General features: G+C 42.8%; 1 protein-coding gene across 1 annotated transcript in view; it reads left to right on the plus strand.

Moving 5' to 3' along the window:
* GRINA (glutamate ionotropic receptor NMDA type subunit associated protein 1) overlaps window positions 1-22,488 on the plus strand; it is a gene marked incomplete in the record, with an annotated part of 1,506,806 nt that overhangs the window by 864,294 nt on the left and 620,024 nt on the right.

Consider the following 22,488-nt stretch of genomic DNA (forward strand, 5'->3'; position numbering starts at 1 on the left):
ACCATAGACTAATCACTCTGGATATCCACATTCTGCCCCCACCCCCAATCAAGGAATCCACCGTGAAAAACGTTTCATAAGCAAACTTCATGTTACTTAAGACTGAGGTGGAAAGGTTCACAGCCCCCATGCTAAAGGACAACGCTGTCCAAGCTGCCGAATCCCTTACAAAGGCAGTCTATGAGCACCTGCAAGAATGCATGGATCGTGCTATCCCAAGCAAAACCAAGACTCACCCCTCCAAGAAAAGGAAACCAGTCTGGTGGAACCCTGCTATAAACAAGCTATACAATAGAAGGAGGAAACTAGTGCAGGAAAGAGTAAAATCCCAAGAAGGAAAGACATCCCTAGTTAGTATCAGCAAGAAACTACGATCCCTCATAAAATCATCCAAGGCTTGCTTCGAAAGAAAAATTGCAAGGACTCCAAAGATAACCACAAAGCATTCTTTAGCTATGTCAAGAACCTAAGTGGAAACTCTCAGATCTGCTCTAAGTTAGTGCAGAATGGCACAAAATACACTGAACCGACTGATATTGCCAACATTTTGGCATACTGGTTTAGTGCAAACTTCACCCCCCTCTCACCCCCTAAAGGACCCATAACCATACCAGAAGAATGTAGTGCCCCAGTAATCACTGACACACAGGTTAAAACAGCCCTATCCAAAGCCAAAAATACAGCTTCAATGGGACCAGACGGTGTCCCAGGCTGTGTCTTACATGAGCTGCAAAATGAACTAACCCCTCACCTAAACACACTGTTCAAACTCAGCCTCTCTACAGGCTACATACCTATAAAGTGGTGCACAGCAACAGTTATCCCGCTCCACAAAGGTGGAGCCACAATGGACCCCGGGACCTATCACCCTATAAGCCTGACTAGCGTTGTTTGCAAAGCTATGGAGTGCATCATCATGGAATTCGTTAACAGAGACATTGGGAACCTTCAAACATTGGACCCTACCCAATTTAGCTTTAAGGGCAGATCATGCCTCCTAAACCTGATGGACGACTTTGAGACGGTTACCAAGGCTTTAGATAAGGGAAAGGAGGTCCACACAGCCTACCTAGACCTCGCAAAGGCTTTCGACACCATTCCCCATTCTGGTATTATAGACAAGCTCACCAGCCTGAACATAAACCCCTACGTCATGAGATGGGTTGCCAGTTGGCTCACGGATAGAACCCACACGATGAGAGTTGCAGGCTCTAGGTCCAACTCTAAACCAAGAACTTGTAAAAAACCATCCAGGGAAAATAAAGCGTTCTTTCAGTTTTAATCCAACAATAAATGATGAGTCAGATTCTGCAAAAGCAATGCAAAACCAGCTTAAGCAATAGCAATTAAACGTAGAAAATCGCAAGCACGTTTTTCGTCACAGTAAATCTGTAACTTTATCGGATAAACATATGCCTATACCCCTTTCTTTTTATACAAATGAGACTCCCACTTAATCATTTTTAACCAATAAGGATGAAGAATACAATTCAAATCTCATTCATAGTTATCTTACTAAAAGTTTCCATTAATTCATGAACATAAAAATTTAGAACATATTGTTAGAATCAGTATAAACACAAAACATTATGTAAAACATTGTATAAAAAACATATGAAACCATTAAAAACACTTGATTTGAATAAGAAAGTTTTAAAACTTGAATTTAAAAACATGGTTCATGAATTAATGGAAGCTTTTAGTAAGATAACTGTGAATGAGATTTGAATTGTATTATTCATCCTTATTGGTTAGAAAGGATTAAGTGGGAGTCTCATTTGTATAAATAGAAAGGGGTATAGGCATATGTTTATCTGATGAAGTTACAGATTTACTGTGACGAAAAACGTGCTTGAGATTTTCTACGTTTAATTGCTATTGTTTAAGCTGGTTTTGCATTGCTTTTGGAGAATTTGATTCATCATTTATTGCTGGATTAAAACTGAAAGAACGCTTCGTTTTCCCTGGATGTTTTTTTTTTTTTTACAAGTTCTTGGTGGTTGTCTTAACCATTGTTTACTGTTCATTTTGAGTTCCAACTCTAAACCAGTTACAAGTGGCGTCCCCCAGTGCTCAGTCCTGGGACCCCTCCTGTTCGGTATATACTTCTCAGAGGTACAGGCAAGCACAGGAGGGCTATGGCTGGCCAAGTTTGCAGACGACTGCAAACTAGAGGCCATAATTGACTCTCCAGCTGATACAGACATCCGCCAGAAGGGTTTCACTGAGATGGATACCCGGTGTCAAAATATCATGGCCTCAAGCTAAATGTCAAAAAGTGCATAGTCATCCCCTTTGGAAAAAGCAAAGTATCTGTGAACTACCACATACGTGGTAGTCCCCCAAATACAGAAAATGTAATAAGGGATATGGGGACCCAAGTAGATAGTAATCTCTCCTTTGATAATCATATTGCCAAGGTGGTTAGAAAATCCTTCTATGTGGCCCACCTAATCACAAAAGGGTTCGCATCTAGAACAAAAGAGGTTATTGTGCCCCTCTACTCATCACTCATCAGACCCATCATAGAGTACAACGTCCCATTTGGGATGTACCTTACAAGATACCTGCAGCAGCTGGAAAGACCACAGAAGTACCTCACCAAGTGGATTACTGGCCTCAAACATATGCCCTATGCAGCCTGACTGAAGAAACTCCAGCTGTACTTGGTTGCATACAGCTTACTCAGAGGTGATCTCTGCCTGACATACAAGGCCATGTCCAACCCAGAATTGATGGACATGCTCCACCTAAAAAAAAACAAATCCTTGAGAGCCACACGCTCTAGTGATCTAAACATCACCACAACGATAAATAGGAGGTGCTGGAGGGATAGATTCCTGTCCCAGAGACTCCCCATGCTTTGGAACAGGATTCCAATCTACATTAGGCAGAGCCCCTCATAACACTCTTCAAGAGAAACCTTGACGATTGGATGGGAAACAGAAAATTTACCCCAGGGAAAACTGCATTGGCTTTGCTGGACAGAGGCACAGGGAACTAATCTAAGTGGGTGGCGAAAGCCAACACATTCTGGCTAGGCTTATAGATGCCCTCGGGCAGATAGCCTAGTACTTACCTATGAACCTTACAAGGCTGACACCCCCTAGTCCTCTCATATATGTGTAAACTTATAAAGGGTGGACTTTCCTATTCATCAGTGAAAGTGCACCTCTCCTCATCAGCCTGCTTACCTCTAGATCCTCCCTTGTTAGCCAGGCTACATGTGAAACTCTTCCTTAAAGGGGTCTTACACATCAGACCACCTAAGAAGCCTATCCCTCCCCCATGGGACCTGAACTTCATCCTGGAAAACCTCACCCAGCCCCCCTTCGAATCTGCTAATACAACCTCTCTACAGTTTTGAACTTAGAAAACAGTACTGTTAGTGGCTATTACCTCTGCCAGAAGGGTTTCCGAGCTACAAGCCTTAATGGCATCCTCACCTTACACCCTTTTTCATAGGGACAGGGTCATACTGAGAACTAACCCCTCCTTCATGCCCAAGGTAGTCAATGACTTATCTCTAAATCAATCCATTCACCTACCCAATTTTTTCCCCTCTCCCACTGACCAAGGAGAGAGGATACTGCACTCCCTAGATGTCCACAGGCAGCTGAGATTTTACCTGGACAGGGCTCAAAACATTAGGAAATCCAAGCAACTTTTTCTATCTTTCCTCCCAGGGAATTGGGCAAGGCAGTCACTAAACAGACCATTGCATCCTGGATTAGAAAGGCAATCAGTTTCTGCTACTCGCACCACAGAAAACCCCCTCCAGTTGGGGTTAAGGTACACTCCACAAGAGCAGTGGCCACTTCAAAGGCCTTCCAAAAAGGCATGGACACAGCTTCCATTATGGAAGCAGCTACATGGTCCACTATCCACACTTTCACCAAACATTATGAATTGGACCAAATCTCCAAAGCATGCGCAGGATTTGCCAGGGCAATCCTACAAGGCTTTGAGGAATCATCTTCTGCATCCACCACTCTTTCATCAAACTAAGCTGTGGTACTCTCCTACACCAAGAATACTGCAACATAGGAATAGGACATAAAATAGTAAAAGTGTAAAATCTTACCATAGCCATAGATGTCCTTCTCTTCCATGTTGCAGTATTCCTTCCCACCCACCATTCCCCCCCTCACATACTCTACTAGTCTAACTGCTCCCTGATGCCTCTCTCCATTACAGAAGAGACCCAGGGCCTTATACATGTCACCTTTGGTAGCTTATCCTGTTGGGCCATCTACTTTACCTGCTTAGCTTCAAGTTCTGAGGATTGTGTGTACAGACATCACACTTAAGATCCCTGGTTTATGGCCCTACATGTGACATCCCACGCAGCTGCAACAGCCAAGCTGAAGCTTTTGTATAAGAGCCGACGTGCAAGTCGCCTGAAGGCAGGATATCCCACACCAAGAATACTGCAACATGGAAGAGAAGGACATCTGTGGTTATGGTAAGATTATACACAACTATTATTTTCTCTTACTTCACTGTGGTGTGCACCTAGCTTTTTCTCAGTTTTTACCCTCCGTTGTTAGAAGAATAGAGAGCTGTTTGTATATATGGTTTACTATCATAATTCCAAAGTGCATTCAGTCGAATGCCAGTACCTCTGACTCCCAAGCGCGAAAGTAACAATGTCGAATTCTGACATTGCTGAAAGTACATCTCGAATTCGACCTCCAAACGAGCTTTAACATGAGTCAAGATAAGGGGCGGGATTTGTACTTTGACAATGTTGGGTTCGACATTGTCACCATTCGATCCCCTGCCGTTCGCTGTAGTGGCTTCAACAGGATGCACATCAGAATTATGGTAGTAAACCTGTATATGTATTGATTCTTCTCATGTTTGTATGTCTTGTGTGTTATAAAGTGTAGTACCCTTTTAAAGATGTATTGTATTGTGGAGAAAAGGTGTCTTGGTACTTATCTTTAAGAATAAGGGTGATGTGCAGAGCTGCAGTAACTACAGAGGGATAAAATTGATCAGTCACAGCTTGAAGTTATGGGAAAGAGTAGTGGAAGCTAGGTTAAGAAGGGAGGTGATGATTAGTGATCAGCAGTATGGTTTCATGCCAGGAAAGAGCACTACAGATGCAATATTTGCTCTGAGAGTGTTGTTGGAGAAGTACAGAGATGGTCAGAAGGAGTTGCATTGTGTCTTTGTGGACTTAGAGAAAGCATGTGACAGGGTGCCTAGAGTAGAGTTGTGGTATTGTATGAGGAAGTCGGGAGTGGCAGAGAAGTATTTAAGAGTGGTACAGGATATGTACAAGGGTAGTGTGACATTGGTGAGGACTGCGGTGGGAGTGACAGATACGTTTAAGGTGGAGGTGGGATTACATCAAGGATCAGCTCTGAGCCCTTTCTTATTTGCAGTGGTGATGGACAGGTTGACAGATGAGATTAGACAGGAGGCCCCGTGGACTATGACGTTTGCAGATGACATTGTGGTATGTAGTGAGAGTAGGGACCAGGTTGAGGAGACCCAGGAGAGATGGAGATATGCTTTAGTGAGGAGAGGAATAAAGGTCAGCAGGGCTAAAACAGAATATATGTGTGTAAATGAGATGGAGGGTAGAGGAATGGTGAGGATGCAGGGAGTAGAGTTGGTAAAGGTGAATGAGTTTAAGTACTTGGGATCAACAGTTCAGAGTAATGGTGAGTGTGGAAGAGAGGTGAAGAAGAGAGTACAGGCGGGTGGAATGGGTGGAGAAGTGTGTCAGGAGTGATTTGTGACAGACGGGTACCAATAAGAGTGAAAGGGAAGGTCTACAAGAGGGTAGTGAGACCAGCTATGTTATATGGGTTGGAGACAGTAGCACTGACAAAAAGGCAGGAGTCAGAGCTGGATGTGGCAGAGTTAAAGATGTTAAGATTTGCACTGGGTGTGACTAGGATGGACAGGATTAGGAATCAGTATATTAGAGGGTCAGCACAGGTTGAACAGTTTGGAGACAAAGCAAGAGAGGCGAGATTGCGTTGGTTTGGACATGTGCTGAGGAAGGATGCTGGGTATATTGGGAAAAGGATGCTAAGGATGGAGCTGCCAGGTAAGGGGAAAAGAGGAAGGCCTAAGATAAGGTTTATGGATGTGGTGAGAGAGGACACGCAGGTGGTTGGTGTGAAAGAGCATGATGCAGAGGACAGGAAGAAATGGAAACAGATGATCCGCTGTGGCGACCCCTAACGGGAACAGCTGAAAGAAGATGATGATGATGATGATTGTATTGTTATCCTTCTTTGTATATATATCTTTGGTCCAGGTTGTGGCTTGAACGGGTCTTTGGTCCAGCCCAAATACCTGGTTAACAAATTCAGAATAAGAAGAGATGAAATAAAAATTTACATTTTAAGGCTAGGGGTGCAATCTGAATGTGGGTTCCTTGCTTTTTGTTGACTGCTATTACAGCAGTTGCTTTGTTTGAAATGGCTGTTCAAACAAAATCGTCTCTAGGCACCCTGTCATATGCTTTCTCTAAGTCCACAAAGACACAATGCAACTCCTTCTGACCATTTCTGTACTTCTCCAACAGCACTCTCAGAGCAAATATTGCATCTGTAGTGCTCTTTCCTGTAGTGCAGTGGGGATAAGTGGTAACCTTGAATTTTTGTTAGGTGATTGTGATTTTTGGTAGGTGGTGATGGACAATCTATTTGCAACACCCACCTTTATTTAATTATCATTTAAAACATAAGCAAACATACATTTATATAAAAGAAAACAAACCATATTAACATATTCCTAGTTACAAAACATTATATATCACATTTTTATATATGTAACTGTCATCAATTCAACCATACATAAATTAAATTCATGACTGACTTTCACTCCTCCACCAAAACATTATGCTGTATGTGTTGTCCCCACAATTTCCATTTTTTCTTGTAATTTGCTCCTACCCTTTTCTAAAGATCCCACTTCCAGTTCTTGTATCTCTTTTACATTATTAAGTAGTTCAAGTACAGTAGGGTTACACATTGATTTCCATTTTCTAGTAATTGCTTTTTTTTTGGTAGCCACCAGAATTAAACCTAGCAAAGCCCTTTCTATGTCTAGGCAGTTCAGATTTTGTATCCCAGCTCAAAAAAAAAATAATTCCTCAGTTACACCAATTTGCTCACAGTGTATTCTTGACAGAGTATATAAAGTTTTGAAGTCTGCCAACTCATCACACTTCTAAAACTTACCTTCCCTGTTTATTCCCCATCACACCTCCCAACATTTGTCATCTACTTGAGGAAAAATTCTGTGGAGTGTGCTTGGGGTATAAAATACCTCTGCAAACACTTCCAAGCAAAAATCCTAAATCTTCTAGACTTAACACACTTGGGAGGCATACATATGTCCTTCCAGGGCATACATATGTCCTTCCATTGTTTCCTTGAACCACTTATCCATTCTCTTTTCCCAGGCTTTTCTAACATCCTCTAATTGATTTCTGTAGTTATTGTGTAATGTTGTATATGGTATGCAATCTTGGTCATTTACTCTCCTCCCAATGGAAGAGGTTTCCATAAATTTGAATACAGTGTTTAGCCATACATCCGAGTGCTTTTTAGGTAATTTATCCTAGTAATGTTCTCAGAAAAGTTCATGAATGTAGTATACATTATACAGTTTGGAAAGTGCAGGCATTTATGTACAGAGAGCCATGGGAACTTGGGTTTGATTGTCGTGGTTATGACTTTCTGTTTCAGAAAGTGTGAAAGCTTGGTTGCAGTAACCCTGTGTTAAAGTTTTCCGTTTCCTTTCTATATCCATTTTACTTTTGAAGACCTCCTGATAGTAAAGGGAAACTTTTTCCATAATCTTGGAAGGTAGTCTTTAAGGTTTCTACTGTTTTTAATATATTTTGATGCATGTTACTATTAGGTTCTGCAGTCTAGTGTTAGCTCTCTGATTAATGTGTTTCAGATAGACTTTAAAAAAAGGACTGGATTAGACATAGTCTTATAGACCAGGCAGAGGTCATCTGTAAGAAGTAGAACAAAGTGACATTTCCTTAAGACCTTCTGAGTAGTTCAAGCATTCCTGTCCTATTTTTGTAATGTGTCATGCCTTTTCAGGTTCTTTCGTGTTGGGGTTGTTCAAAGTCTGAAAATAATATGATTTTTTAGCAGTTTGTCTTATCAGTGAAGGTTGAAATACTAGTGAACTCCTTGAAATGACCAGACATACCCTTAGAATTAGATGGGCAGCACGATGTACTTTTCTAACATGATCAAAGTTCTCAAGTGCTGTCTGCTCTTGCTATTAAAAATGTAATGTTGCTGTCATGTGTGAATTGACCTTTGTTTTGTAGACAATTTATATCCATTTTGCCAGTCTCCTGAGGCTATATTGACATTACAGTTGAAGTCATTACTACTGCACCAGATGTGTATTTTCTGTAGACCATGTTGGAGATCTTCAGCGTCTTTTGTTGAAGCAGTTTTGTTATGCAGTTTACAATCATTTGGATTACTGAATAGCGCCTGTCTGACTTTGTCAGAGAAAAAAAATACTCTAAGTAGAGGGTCCCCTGTCCAAGTCCTATGGGACACTCCTGCTAACCCCTGTTGGAATAGACTGGTCATCCTGTACTCCTGTGTTGACTTATGTCTGCTGCCTAGCCATATTTTTTATTGAATTGTGTGTGAGTTGACATTTAATAGTCTGTTAGCTATTCCTTTATTGTGGGTTAGTGTCATATAGTTTCGGAAGGTTAAGATAAACAGTCTACCCTGTCTGTCCTTTACCAAGTGCTGCAGTTACCCCTTCAGTGAAAACCATTCTTTTCCATATCTAAGACCCCTTCATCATTTGGAATAATTTCCCATATGATTTTCCATGATTTTGCATATTAGTTCTGGGTAGGCTAGTTTGTCTGAAATTGTTTGGTCTGTTGTGAATCCCCCCCCTCCCTTGTGAATTAGTACCGCTACAGTCTGTCATCATAGGTGAGAGACATGTCCACATGTTAACATTTTATTTAATATTTAATTTGATAGGGTTTTAGTCCCATTTCTCTTGGTTCTCTGTAGAAGCCTGAGTTTTCAGTCTTATTTGTGACAGCAGTTATGTCTGCATGGCTAGGAGTTGTCTCCCTGTGTTAGTATAATAGCCTGCCATATTTATTTGCAAATTGTGATGTTTGCACAAAATCTTTCAGGAGGTATATTTGCAGCTTTGTTTGCTTTGGCGATCACATCATTTGTTTATTGATAACCTGTTAACAGTTTTCCTTTTAAACTTTCTTTTTTAATTAAGGAATACCATATTGCATTCGGACTTTGAGACCAAGCTGAGTTGCTGAAAAGTTCTAAAATTCTGAGCATTGTTTTGCCTCTGTAGCTGAAAAGGATGTCCTCCTATTCAGTGTTGCAGTATTCTTTACATATGGTTAGTATTCTGCACCATCAACTTGATGTCTGGCCTGTATACAAAAGCTTGTAGCTATTGCCAGTATGTGGGATGTTGCACATAGGTCCTGACATCGTCAGCTATAAAAGGGACATCTGCAAGTACTGTTTTTGCCACCATTCTGTCTGAGATTGGATTCCTTTTCTCCTCTTCCATATTCAGATAAGTACCCCATTGGGGATTTACTTTTTTTCAACTGCCATTGGTTATTGTTTATGTGATTCAGGAAGGGCAAGTGTAAGTGTGGAAGGCAAATTCTACATAAGGATAGTCGCGAGCTTTGCTCTTTGTTTGGGGCCTAGTCATGATCACCACTCCTGTTCTGTTTGCCATGCCTTCATGCCTAAGACTTTGTGTAGCTTTCTGTCAGCCTTAAACCTTTACCTTGGAAATCAGAGACTTAAACTTCTGACTAGGGCTGCGATGGAGGGTTTCAGGGGTCTGTTGGGTTAGCAGAGTTTGAAGAGAAAGGTTAGCAAGCCAAGACTTGAATCCTCTTCTGCTGCGCCTGCCTCTTCCGACATTCCCTTGAGGTCAGTGAAGACCCAGTGGTACAGTCAGAGGTCTGGTCCACTTCGGCGGGTACCTTGGGGGAAGCATCAAGAGTATGGATCCTAGTATGTCAAAGGCCATGCAGAGGTCCAGATGTTCTTCGTGTTTCACTGTTGCAGTCTTCACATATGGGTTATCCGGCTCCCGGTAGCCCTCAGTCATCCCGAATACTTTAGACCTTGGTATACAACGTCAGCTGCCGCCAGTTGTAAAACTGATGTCAGTACATCAGGTATAAAGGGAAGCAGCCAACACCATTTCCTCATTCATTCTTGCTGCTGAGCCAGAAGCAGATGCAATTCGCACTAGTGCCGGTCGGCCATTTACCTTTGTTTCTCTTTCCGACTACCAAGTTGAAGGCATCTTCAGATAAGTACCCCATTGGGGATCCTCTTTTCTTGCTTTAACGAATGTCAGATAAAAGTTAATATCTGTCTTGCCTGTGGAAAACAGATTCCGCACCGTGATTTCCATTCCTATTGCGTAACTTTTTGGGGCCTTGAGCACGACGTTCCTAACTGCGAACTCTGTGCTTCCTTTAACCCGCGTACCATACGCTGTAGAGTTAAGATTTTGTATAAGCATTTTGAAGTCTGGACTAAGTTCATCGGTATGGCGTCTTGTGGTCTCCCGACTTCGGATATTCCTAGGAAACGCAAAGGCAAGGACCGCGACAGGCCTAGGGTTAAATCTCCTTACGGCGCACCAGTGAAATTGGTTGTCAGCACAGCGACAGTGCGGTGCTTTCGCAGCCCCTGCAGTCCACAGATTTTCAACTGCAAGCCTCTGCCGAGACCTTTACAGTGTCCTCCATGTCTTCAGACCCTCCATCTGTCGCCACCTCAGATGGGTCCAGAGTCGCTTTGCAGGCACTGGCTTCTGATGCCTCTTCTTTTCGACATGAGACCAGAACTAGACCGACTACCTTAATTCAGACTTCTGCAGTTGCTAGGCCTCCTTAGTCCCTCCGGATTGCTAGTAAACCTTCCAGCTGAAAACGTACTCACAAACAGGCATCGGCCTCCCCTCCTGTACCTCAGTCCCAGTTGGTAAAGATGGCTGGTGATCTTCTTTCCCTGATTAGGGGGCTCTCATCCCCCCCCCTTCAAAGAGGACTAGGGAATCATCTCCTCATGTTTTGTCTGTCTCAGATTCTGAGATTTCCAGTGTGTCTGCTGGTGAAGAAGGACATTCACAACTTTTTCCGGCTTGTAGGATTCTGATGCTGAGGACTCTAGCCCTTCTACCTCCCCTCCAGAAGATTTTTCCTTTGGGGATACTTTGAATACTCTTAGGGAGCATTTTAAATGGGAATGTCAGGATTTTCCACAGTTTAAGAAAAGAATCGTGGAATTTTTAAATTTGCCATAGCATAAGCTTCTGGCTGTACCTCCAGTTTTGGAAGTTGTGGATGATGTTTTAATGGAAAATTCTTTAACTCCTAATTCTGTCCCTCCTGCCCCCTGAAAACCAGATAGGTATTACAGGGTTCCTGAATCTCATCAATTCCTTTTTAAATACCCTACTGCTGATCCAGAAATTGTTTCTCAAGGCCCCAAGGGTGTTAAGGCTACTATTGCTAAAAACCCTGTGCCTTCTGATAAGGAATCTAGGGCCTTGAACAGGTGCAGTAAAAAAGTCTATACCTCTGCAACTCTTGCCATTAGATCCATGAATCATCTTTTTGACATGCTTAAGTATATTAAGTATATTTTAGGTAATTTATCCGAGTAATGTTCTCTGAAAAGTTCATGAATGTAGTATACATTATACAGTTTGGAAAGTGCAGGCATTTATGTACAGAGAGCCATGGGAACTTGGGTTTGATTGTCGTGGTTATGACTTTCTGTTTCAGAAAGTGTGATAGCTTGGTTGCAGTAACCCTGTGTTAAAGTTTTTTGTTTCCTTTCTATATCCATTTTACTTTTGAAGACCTCCTGATAGTAAAGGGAAACTTTTTCCATAATCTTGGAAGGTAGTCTTTAAGGTTTCTACTGTTTTTAATATATTTTGATGCATTTTGCTATTAGGTTCTGCAGTCTAGTGTTAGCTCTCTGATTAATGTGTTTCAGATAGACTTTAAAAAAGGACTGGATTAGACATAGTCTTATAGACCAGGCAGAGGTCATCTGTAAGAAGTAGAACAAAGTGACATTTCCTTAAGACCTTCTGAGTAGTTCAAGCATTCCTGTCCTATTTTTGTAATGTGTCATGCCTTTTCAGGTTCTTTCGTGTTGGGGTTGTTCAAAGTCTGAAAACCATATGATTTTTTAGCAGTTTGTCGTATCAGTGAAGGTTGAAATACTAGTGAACTCCTTGAAATGACCAGACATACCCTTAGAATTAGATGGGCAGCACAATGTGCTTTTCTAACATGATCAAAGTTCTCAAGTGCTGTCTGCTCTTGCTATTAAAAATGTAATGTTGCTGTCATGTGTGAATTGACCTTTGTTTTGTAGACAATTTATATCCATTTTGCCAGTCTCCTGAGGCTATATTGACATTACAGTTGAAGTCATTACTACTGCACCAGATGTGTATTTTCTGTAGACCATGTTGGAGATCTTCAGCATCTTTTGTTGAAGCAGTTTTGTTATGCAGTTTACAATCATTTGGATTACTGAATAGCGCCTGTCTGACTTTTATGTCAGAGAAAAAAAATACTCTAAATAGAGGGTCCCCTGTCCAAGTCCTATGGGACACCCCTGCTAACCCCTGTTGGAATAGACTGGTCATCCTGTACTCCTGTGTTGACTTATGTCTGCTGCTTAGCCATATTTTTTATTGAATTGTTTGTGAATTGACATTTAATAGTCTGTCAGCTATTCCTTTATTGTGGGTTAGTGTCATATATTTTGGGAAGGTTAAGATGAACAGTCTACCCTGTCTGTCCTTTACCAAGTGCTGCAGTTACCCCTTCAGTGAAAACCATTCTTTTCCATATCTAAGACCCCTTCATCATTTTGAATAATTTCCCATATGATTTTCCATGATTTTGCATACTAGTTCTGGGTAGGCTAGTTTGTCTGAAATTGTTTGGTCTGTTGTGAATCCCCCCTCCCTTGTGAATTAGTACCGCTACAGTCTGTCATCATAGGTGAGAGATATGTCCACATGTTAACATTTTATTTAATATTTAATTTGATAGGGTTTTAGTCCCATTTCTCTTGGTTCTCTGTAGAAGCCTGAGTTTTCAGTCTTATTTGTGACAGCAGTTATGTCTGCATGGCTAGGAGTTGTCTCCCTGTGTTAGTATAGTAGCCTGCATATTTATTTGCGAATTGTGATGTTTGCACAAAATATTTCAGGAGGTATATTTGCAGCTTTGTTTGCTTTGGCGATCACATCATTTGTTTATTGATAACCTGTTAACAGTTTTCCTTTTAAACTTTCTTTTTTAATTAAGGAATACCATATTGCATTCGGACTTTGAGACCAAGCTGAGTTGCTGAAAAGTTCTAAAATTCTGAGCATTGTTTTGCCTCTGTAGCTGAAAAGGATGTCCTCCTATTCAGTGTTGCAGTATTCTTTACATATGGGTAGTATTCTGCACCATCAACTTGATGTCTGGCCTGTATACAAAAGCTTGTAGCTATTGCCAGTATATGGGATGTTGCACATAGGTCCTGACATCGTTAGCTATAAAAGGGACATCTGCAAGTACTTTTTTTGCCACCATTCGGTCTGAGATTGGATTCCTTTTCTCCTCTTCCATATTCAGATAAGTACCCCATTGGGGATTTACTTTTTTTCAACTGCCATTGGTTATTGTTTATGTGATTCAGGAAGGGCAAGTGTAAGTGTGGAAGGCAAATTCTACATAAGGATAGTCGCGAGCTTTGCTCTTTGTTTGGCGCCTAGTCATGATCACCACTCCTGTTCTCTTTGCCATGCCTTCATGCCTAAGACTTTGTGTAGCTTTCTGTCAGCCTTAAACCTTTACCTTGGAAATCAGAGACTTAAACTTCTGACTAGGGCGGCGATGGAGGGTTTCAGGGGTCTGTTGGGTTAGCAGAGTTTGAAGAGAAAGGTTAGCAAGCCAAGACTTGAATCCTCTTCTGCTGCGCCTGCCTCTTCCGACATTCCCCTTGAGGTCAGTGAAAACCCAGTGGAACAGTCAGAGGTCTGGTCCACTTCGGCGGGTACCTTGGGGGAAGCATCAAGAATGTGGAGGCCATGCAGAGGTCCAGATGTTCTTCGTGTTTCACTGTTGCAGTCTTCACATATGGGTTATCCAGCTCCCGGTAGCCCTCAGTCATCCCGAATACTTTAGACCTTGGTATACAACGTCGGCTGCCGCCAGTTGTAAAACTGATGTCAGTACATCAGGTATAAAGGGAGGCAGTCAACACCATTTCCTCATTCATTCTTGCTGCTGAGCCAGAAGCAGATGCAATTCGCACTAGTGCCGGTCGGCCATTTACCTTTGTTTCTCTTTCCGACTACCAAGTTGAAGGCATCTTCAGATAAGTACCCCATTGGGGATCCTCTTTTCTTGCTTTAGCGAATGTCAGATAAAAGTTAATATCTGTCTTGCCTGTGGAAAACAGATTCCGCACCGTGATTTCCATTCCTATTGCGTAACTTTCTGGGGCCTTGAGCACGACGTTCCTAACTGCAAACTCTGTGCTTCCTTTAACCCGCGTACCATACGCTGTAGAGTTAAGATTTTGTATAAGCATTTTGAAGTCTGGACTAAGTTCATCGGTATGGCGTCTTGTGGTCTCCCGACTTCGGATATTCCTAGGAAATGCAAAGGCAAGGACCGCGACAGGCCTAGGGTTAAATCTCCTTACGGCGCACCAGTGAAATTGGTTGTCAGCACAGCGATAGTGCGGTGCTTTCGCAGCCCCTGCAGTCCACAGATTTTCAGCTGCAAGCCTCTGCCGAGACCTTTACGGAATCCTTCATGTCTTCAGACCCTTTTCCTGTCGCCACCTCAGATGGGTCCGGAGCCGCTTTGCAGGCACTGGCTTCTGATGCCTCTTCTTTTCGACATGAGACCAGAACTAGACCGACTACCTTAATTCAGACTTCTGCAGTTGCTAGGCCTCCTGAGTCCCTCCGGATTGCTAGTAAACCTTCCAGCTGCAAACGTACTCACAAGCAGGCATCGGCCTCCCCTCTTGTACCTCAGTCCCAGTTGGTAAAGATGGCTGGTGATCTTCTTTCCCTGATTAGGGGGCTCTCATCCCCCCCCCTTCAAAGAGGACTAGGGAATTATCTCCTCATGTTTTGTCTGTCTCAGATTCTGAGATTTCCAGTGTGTCTGCTGGTGAAGAAGGACATTCACAACTTTTTTTCTGGCTTGTAGGATTCTGATGCTGAGGACTCTAGCCCTTCTACCTCCCCTCCAGAAGATTTTTCCTTTGGGGATACTTTGAATACTCTTAGGGAGCATTTTAAATGGGAATGTCAGGATTTTCCACAGTTTAAGAAAAGAATCGTGGAATTTTTAAATTTGCCATAGCATAAGCTTCTGGCTGTACCTCCAGTTTTGGAAGTTGTGGATGATGTTTTCATGGAAAATTCTTTAACTCCTAATTCTGTCCCTCCTGCCCCCTGAAAACCAGATAGGTATTACAGGGTTCCTGAATCTCATCAATTCCTTTTTTAAAAACCCTACTGCTGATCCAGAAATTGTTTCTCAAGGCCCCAAGGGTATTAAGGCTACTATTGCTAAAAACCCTGTGCCTTCTGATAAGGAATCTAGGGCCTTGAACAGGTGCAGTAAAAAAGTCTATACCTCTGCAACTCTTGCCATTAGATCCATGAATCATCTTTTTGACATGCTTAAGTATAAGCAGCATACTTTGGTGGCTTTTAACGCTAAACTTTGAGATATTCGTTCCATGACGGAGAACAAAGATTTACAAGACTTACTGAATTCTGCCACTTTAGTTAATAAACATTCACTTCATTGTGGTTTTGACACTTTGGAGGCTTCCTGCAGTGCAGCAGCCATTGGTTCCATAATTAAAAGGCATGCTTGGCTCAGGGAACAGCCTCTTTCTGAACCAGTTAAATCTAAATTGATGGATTTTCATTTGCACAAGGACAATCTTTTTGATAATAAGGCCATGGAGGTACTAAAGAAGTTGGAAGATAAGGCAAAATCTATGTAAACTGTAAAAGATTTCCTTCTAGTTCAGCCTCCTCGGTTTAGTAGGCATTATCCTTCCAAGAATTTCTTTCCTTGATCCTGGCAAGCAGGTTCATTCTAGGCCTAGGGCTTTCAGATCTTCCAGAGGACAGGCTTCTGCCCCTCAAAGGGCTAAACAATGGCATTCTTCTTCTGCTAAATTGGGGAGTTCTAAGCCAGCTTCCCAAAGCAAACATTCTCAATGACTCCGGTCTTCTTGTGCCTACCTCTGCGGACCCTGGGTTTCCTTTGGGGGGAAGGTTAACCAGGTTTACAGAGGTATGGTCTACCATCACAGACTACAAATGGGTTCTCAGTATAGTAAACCAAGGCTACAAGTTTTACTTTCACACCTTCCCTGTTTTACAAGGATACCCAGAACTCTCAGGGCAGAGGTAGAAACTCAGATGTCTTTACTGACCATGGGGGCTATAGAGCCAGTTCCTGCAAATCAGGCAGGCCTAGGTTTTATAGGTTTAGTTTTATAGGTTTATAGATTATAATGGTACCCAAGAAAGGGGTAACCTGACACCCTAATCTGGATCTGTCCACTCTAAACATTTTTCTGGTGATTCTCAAATTCAAGATGCTCACCCTTCAACAATTACTACCAGTGCTGGGCAAGGATTCATGGCTGGTAACCTTGTATCTCAATGAGGCCTATCTGCACATCCCAATAAGGGAAAGTTGCAGGCAGTACCTTCGCTTCAGGGTTGGGGAGCAACACTTTCAATTCTCTGCATTGCCCTTTGGCTTATCTACTGCTCCCAGAGTTTTTACGAAGTGCCTGGCTCCAGCCATTGCTTTTTGCAGGCAGAGAAACATTCAAATTTATCCTTACCTGGATGACTGTCTCATTCAGGCAAACTCCCCAGAACAACTAGAGAAGGATTTGGATTTCGTGAAGAACATTCTCACCTCTTTGGGTTACTCTCAACAAAAAGAAGTCAAAGTTGGTTCCTTCAAGGGAGATGTTTTCCTGGGAGCGAGTCTGAATACAGCCATCCAGATGGTATTCCTCCCACAACAGAAGCAAGAAGGTCTTTCCGCTTACTTCATGGTCTTGGCAAGCATGACCTAGTTCTCTGCAAGGCGATTCCTGCATGCACTGGGGTTCATGGCTTTATGTATTTTGATGATACCATATGCAAGACTGCATATGAGAAAACTTCAATGGTACCTCAAGAATCTTTGGCGTCAACACACACAGGACTTAGACTTGATTACTCCCCTGATTCCCTGTCTACAAATTGAGTTCCTCTGGTGGGCGACAGCCTGTTCTCAGAACAAGGGTCTGCCTTTCTGCCCACCGCCTACCAGCCAGACTCTCACCACAGATGCCTCGGATGTTGAATGGGGGGGCTCATCTGGAGGGCAGGGGCATACAGTGGACTTGGAGCACCCAGCAGATTCATCTGCACATAAACTTAAAAGAATTGATGACAGTGCAGCAGGCCTTGCTGGCTTTCAAGGACCTACTCTACCCTGGGACTCTGCTGATCAGGAGAGACAATACCACAGTCATGTGGTACATCAACAAGCAGGGGGGGGATCACTCTTACCCCTTGTGCAGACAAAGCGTGAGACTATGGTCCATAGCAGCATCCATGGGCTTGCATCTAATAGCCCAGTATCTTCCAGGGAGGCTAAACTCCTTGGAGGATCATATGAGCAGACATGCTCTGGATCCTCACGAATGGCAACTGAACAGGGACATTTTCCATCACATTACTCATCATTGGGGCACCCCACAAGTGGATCTTTTTTTCTCCTCTCACAACACTCATCTCCTTCCAACCTTCTGCACCAGGGAGTTTCACAACAAAGCTTGGAGGGTGGATGCGTTGTCCTTCCCATGGACACATCTCTCAGTTTATGCACTCCCTCCTCTGCCTCTTCTTCTCAGAGTGCTGCTAAAGATAAGGGACGAAAAACCAAAGGCTGTCTTGATAGCTCCAGATTGGTCCAGGCAGCATTGGTATCCCCTCCTTCACAGTCTTTCCCAGGCTCAGCCTTGGCATCTTTCCCTGGTACCAGATCTGTTGGTTCAGGAAGAGGGGGAAAGTTCCTTCATCCTCATCTTCAAACTCTGCATTTAACTGCCTGGCTAATACTTTAAATCTTTCCCAACAGGTGGTTGAAGTTCTTCATGAGGCCAGGAGACCTAGCACAAGAAAATCCTATGCGGATAAATGGAAGAGATTTTGCTCTTGGATGCTAGCTAAAGGAGCCTTCTCTTTCACTCATTCTTGACTACCTAGCAGGATTGCTTAATGTTGGACTTCTCTTTTCTTCAATTAAAATTTACGCTTCAGCAATTTCAGCTTATTGTTCTTTTGAGCAACCCATTTTTTCTCACCCCTTGATGAAGCAGCTTCTGAGAGGAGTTAGTAATCTTAGACCTCCCAGAAGAGCTCCTACTCCTGCTTGGGATCTTAATTTTGTCCTGGAAAAACTTACTCTGCCTCCCTTTGAACCAGCCTCTGCAGACTTCAGTTTCTATCCTGTAAGACTGCTTTCCTCTTAGCTATTATGTCAGCTAGAAGGGTATCTGCAATCCCTCCTTTATGCCTAAGGTGGTTTCCAATTTAACCCTTAACCAGTCTATTCACCTGTCTACATTTTTCAACAATCCCAAAAATAAAGGAGAAAGGATTCTGCATTCTCTTGATGTGCATAGACAGATGAGATTTTACTTAGGACTAAATCCTTTCGAAAATCTGAGCAGTTATTGGTTAATTTTGCTCCTGGGGCTCAGGGTAAAGCTATTTCAAAACAAACCATCTCCAAATGAATTGCTCATTGTGTTCACTTTTGTTGCCTGCAACATGGGAAGGTTACCCCTCAGGGTATTAGACCCATTCTACTAGAGCAGCCTCTACCTCTGCAGCCTTTCTGAGAAGTGTGCCTACTAAGGACATTCTAGAAGCAGCTACTTGATCTTCTGTCCATACTTTCACAAAGCATTAAAATCTACCTTTGTTTTCTAAATCCAGGACTGGTTTTGCCTCTGCAATTTTGCAAGGCCTTCTTACCAACCCTTAATCTGTGACCCCCCCCACCTTTGTCTTCTTACTGGACTTTGGGAATCGACCCATATGTGAGGACTGCAACAGTGAAACATGAAGAACATAGTACAGTTGTGTACACTTATCATAAATGTAGATGTTTGAGTGTATTCACTGTTGCAGTCCTGGTTTCCCACCCTCCATTCCCCCTTTTTTCCAAAGGCGCAGACTATAGACTTTTATTTTTTGTATGACTTGTCCAGGGTGCTACAATTTCTGGGTTAGTCTTCTTTTGGCGGCTCCTGACAGTTAAGGCAAGAAAAGCAGAGGAAATGGTGTCGGCTGCTTCCCTTTATACCTGACATACTGACATCAGTTTTACAACTGGCGGCAGCCGACGTCATATACCAAGGACTCTGGTATTCGGGCCGACTGAGGGCTACCGGGAGCTAGATAAACCCATATGTGAGGACTGCAACAGTGAATACACTTGAACATCTACATTTATGGTAGGGGTACACAACTGTACTTTTGGGCAATTTGGGGGAACTGCAGCTTGTTTTACTCTAGGACTCTGGGGATGCTCCTCCTCTTTTGCCTAGGGATATATCTGTTGTCATGCCCACATCTTGACGTCTCTCCTACAGTGGAAAAGTCAGTTAAAAAGAAAAAAAACCAAAGCACCGTACCGTCCCATCTGATGTCAGTCTTCATTCATTCTTGACCATTGGAAGTCTGTTCTGATCCTCGGAACCGACTTGGCCATTCTACAGCTCGCGTCAGCCAAAAAAACTTTCCAGCTAAAACTCTACCCACGTTGTTTCTCTCTCCATTACATCAGTTCTCATTTGCTGCTCAGATAGTAACAGTCAGCTGACACTCTACATCCAAGTCCAAATTTGTTGATTTTCTTTTAAAAACTTTCTGTCCTTTCTATAATTATAGTCATTTTTCTTCTCGTTTATAATTTTTGAGTGATTGTGCTTCTCTACCCTTCCCTTAATACCTCCAGTATCCTCTACCCTTAATACCTCCAGTATCCTCATTACCATTGTTGGTAACCTTCCTTTCTCCCTCTTTTAACTATTAAGGTAGCTCTAAATTACCATTGTTGGCATTTCTTTTCTGTCTTATTCTGTCTACCATTGTTGGTAGAATTTTCATCTATCCTGTGTCTGTGTGTGCTCACGTGTGCTTGTCAGTTGGCTACTTTTCTTCTACTGTCAAAATGACGGAAAAGCAAAAGGGAACTTCAAGTTTTAAGCATTGGCAGGACTATGGGCAAAAGATGCCTAATTCAGAAGAGCATCTTTTGTGTGTGTATTGTTTGGGTGTGCCCCATTTGGATCTATCTTGTTTGATATGCCAGGCCATCAGTACCAGGGCCTTAGTAGAAAGACGTAACAAATCCATTTTAAAATGGATGCTAAAATCTTCTTTCAGGGAAGTTTTGTCCAAGTCAGATCCTACCTCCTTCTCTAAGTCTGATCACACCAAAAAGAGGAGTCATTTGGTGCCGAGTTTCCATATGACACCAGAGACTAGGAAACACAAGTCTTTGGTTCTATCAGTCTCCTTGGAACCGAGGAATAAGTTTCCAGAATTGAAGGACCAAGAATCATTGGCACCAGCTACTGTTGTCATGGCACCATTAGCTTCAACGCCAATGTCTGCACTGGCTTCTTTAATTTCTCAGTTGCTACCGACTGCACCATCAGCACTGCAGCAGACTTCCTACCCCTTTAGTGCCGAGGTATGAATCATTGCATGTTTCCAGGACAAGGTATTCCCCTTCCATAGACCCCTTTGTGGGTCAGCATACCCAGTCCTTTTTTGGAAAGACCAGAATCTCCCTTGGAGAGTTCTGTTTGATCCTCCAGGAGTCTTTCTGAGATGGACATTGTGAGGTTGGTGGATCAGCTTTTGGCAGCCAAGGGTCTTCCTGCCTCAGACCTCTCTCCCATCTAGAGTTTTTTTTCCCCCTCCTAGGACTCCTCCGGATTTTTCTCCTGTGACCTCCTCAGAAGGTTTAGACCCCACCACTTCAGGTGTTCTTCATGTTTCACTGTTGCAGTCATTGCATTTGGGTAATCTGCTGGCAGATTGCCCTCAGTCAGCCTGATTAACAAAGTCTTGGGTCCTGCGTCAGTTGCTGTCCCTTCTTCCATGACGTTAGGTCATCAGGGGTATAAAACATGCAGCCAACACCATTACATTAGTCTTTCTTGCCGCGCAATGCCCGAAGCAGAAGCAAGTTCACAAGTACCGGTCGGCTGACTCCTGAAATTTTCGGTTTCGAGTTTCAGATCTGAAGTCTTCAACTAAAACGCTAAGTACCCCGTTGGGGAAACTTTTTCTCGCGCCTTACCAGTGTCAGTAAAAGTTAATAATTGCATTACTTGTGGGAAGCAAATACCTCATAAGGATTTCCAAGTTGTACTGTATTCCTTGCCTAGGCCCTGTCCACGACGTACCTTGCTGTCGGTTCTGTGCTTTATTTAATCAGCGCACCATTAAACGTCGGTACATTTTTGCTTGTAAATATTTTGGCTCACGCTTTAATTATCCAGAAGTGTCGTCTGTTAGCAATCCGACTACCAGAATACCTACAGAACTCAAAGAAAAAGACAGAGACAGGCCGTTGGGGTCCAAAACTGCCGACGACACTTCTAAGCCAGTCGCCAGTTCGCTGGTACTCAGTGAGGCGCTTTCGCAGCCCCTGATACCTGCTAATTCTGATTCGCAGGCCTCTATTGAGACACATTAGGAGTCCGGTATGCCCCGAGATGCTTCAATTATGGAACCCGCGGATGTCTCTACCTTAGATGGGTCTGCAGCCACTGTGCAGGCACCGGCTTCTGAGGGTGTTTTCAGGCCTACAGATTTGTATATTAGACTGACACCATCTTCAAAACTAAGGCCAAAATCACGACCCAAATCTAAAAAACCAATGCCTAGGCCACATGTGTAGGCCCCTATGCTTAATAAACAAATGATCAAAATGGCTGAAGATTTAATTACTCTGATCAGGGGTAGTCAACCCCCCCCCCCTCTAAGAGGCCTAGGCAAGATGTTGACTGTGACTCTTCTGAACGTGATTCTATTTCTTCTGTAATTGTCTATATCTACTTATGAGGACTCTGATGCCGAAGATTCCATTCCTTCTGCTTCTCCCCCTGAGGATTTTTCTTTTGGGGAAACTGCGTACCTTAAGGGAACATTTCCACTGGGAAAGTCAGGATTTTTCTGAATCTGAAAAGAGACTTGGGGATTTTCTTCTTCTTCCTCAGCATAGGCCTTTGGCTATTCCTCCTGTTCTAGACAGTGTTGATGTGTTTTCAGAATTTGTATGGCTCCTGATTC

This window comes from Protopterus annectens, chromosome 3.part1 (assembly GCF_019279795.1).
Source record: "Protopterus annectens isolate FY-2018-M chromosome 3.part1, PAN1.0, whole genome shotgun sequence".
Lineage (NCBI taxonomy): Eukaryota > Metazoa > Chordata > Ceratodontiformes > Protopteridae > Protopterus > Protopterus annectens.